The 1,841-nt window shown below is 42.5% G+C and overlaps 1 protein-coding gene across 3 annotated transcripts in view; it reads left to right on the forward strand.

Moving 5' to 3' along the window:
* The first annotated feature begins 407 nt into the window (after positions 1–407).
* The window catches only part of LOC119328594, a 6,474-nt gene continuing 5,040 nt past the window's right edge, over positions 408–1,841 (forward strand). For all 3 annotated transcript variants that reach the window (XM_037601579.1, XM_037601583.1, XM_037601582.1), the window contains exon 1: positions 408–872. The gene's annotated coding sequence lies outside the window, so the exon portion shown is untranslated. The remainder of the gene's footprint in view (positions 873–1,841) is intronic.

The following is a 1,841-nucleotide window of genomic DNA, read 5'->3' on the forward strand; positions in this document are numbered from 1 at the left end:
TTTTTGGTTGTACCATCTGGTAAGCATAGTTTTTGGGCTTTTTCACAATCATAAAGCTGCATCAATACATGGTGAAATATATATATATATATATATATATATATCTGAGAACAAAGAAATGGCACTGTAAACTGTTATTTTTAGTGAGTTATACATTCTAATTTATTTTATTTTTTGCTTCCTTTTTGGATGTGCACAGGAGGTTTGTGGAGTTTGTTTCAACCATTGCAACTATGAGAGCAAGGGAAGTGGTTTCAGCATGTTTGCATGGGAGGAGTCCAACAATGCAGGGGTAACTCACTCCTAACTTTTTGTACTAATGTCATCACAATACTCATAACTTTTGTCGTGACGTCACTCCTAACTTTTTGTATTTTTTAGTTTTTTGTGTGTGTTCAAATCCTTGCAATGAAAGGGCCCGTTTCAACAATGTGACAGGAGAGAGGGTGATGTTTGTGGCAAACCAACGGACATACACTGTAAAGTGTTACAAGGGTCGTACAAAGAGCGCTATGTATGGGAGAGGTTGGAGGAAGTTCTATGATGACAACAAGCTGGGGAAGGGTCAGATGGTGGTGTTCTTCCTGGATGAACCTTCGCCTAGGGCAGCTATTTGTGTGATCCAGGTGGGCAACGGCTCCGAAGATGAACAGCCTATGGAAGAGGGTGATCCCATTGAAGATTCATATTCAGATGATGAGGATGGAGAAGCTTCAAGCGATGGTGGTGAAGGCATTGTTCGCACTATGGTGCTTCTGCTTAATGAGACAGAGGGTTTTCAGCTACAAGGGCCGCTGCCTCTCAGTGATGATTTCATCGGGTTTCCTTTCTTTCACCGCCTCACAAGGACAGACATTCGTTTGGGCATGATGGTATGTATCTCTTTTTTCCTTTTTTCTCTTTTAGTTCTTTTGTATGGGTATGCTACAAGTATATATATCTGAACACATAATGCAAATCTGATTCCTAGGAAAGAGAAGGGGCGGGGTAATATGATTTCTGAGCTGGAAATTGCATAATTAAAAATATAAGACTTTTTTGCAGGAGTTTTTAGTATCTGCAAGTATGTTTGAACATGTATTCATGATCAGTTTTTTTTTCAGTATGCTTTTCAAGTAAAAAATCTAAATTGTTTTTTTACCCTTTTCTTTGAAATGATTCAAAGACCAAAGAAAGTTTCATGGTTTTGATAAAACACTCACATAATTGTCTCTTTTTTGTGTGTTTTTTCCATGATGCATAGAAAATACCCAAGAAAGTTGCTACTGCCACGCCGTTTGAAGAACAGGGGGTTGGTCGGTATTTGTGTGGGTGGTGGGAGATTCAAAAAAAATCTCATACAAAACTGCTGATGATGGCCGCATTGTGTTTGGCAGCAACTGCATGTCTTCTAGTTTGGTCGCAACTAGGGGGGTCTTTGTTTCGTCGGAGGGGCCGGCGTCGAGAGGCATGGGGCCCATTTGCATGTCCCACACTAGGCATGCAACTTCATGTCTTTTAGTTTGGTCGCAACTGCATGCCTTATAAATTGGTTGCAACCCGACTTCCATTTCTTGTTTGTATGGGGAGAGGCACCAGTTTGCATGTCCAACAATGGGCACGCAACTTCATGTCTTCTAGTTTGGTCGCAACTGGGGGGAGTCTTTGTTTTGTCGGAAGGGGGCGGCGTCGAGAGGCATGGGGCCCAGTTGCATGTCCCACACCAGGCACACCACTGCATGTCTTCTAGTTTGGCCGCAACTAGGGGGGACCTTTGTTTTGTCGGAGGGAGTGGCGTCGAGAGAGATCGGGGGCAAGTTGCATGTCCCACACTAGGAACGTAGTTGCATGTCATCTAACTT

The sequence above is a fragment of the Triticum dicoccoides genome, chromosome 7A (assembly GCF_002162155.2).
Source record: "Triticum dicoccoides isolate Atlit2015 ecotype Zavitan chromosome 7A, WEW_v2.0, whole genome shotgun sequence".
NCBI classification, from domain to species: domain Eukaryota; kingdom Viridiplantae; phylum Streptophyta; class Magnoliopsida; order Poales; family Poaceae; genus Triticum; species Triticum dicoccoides.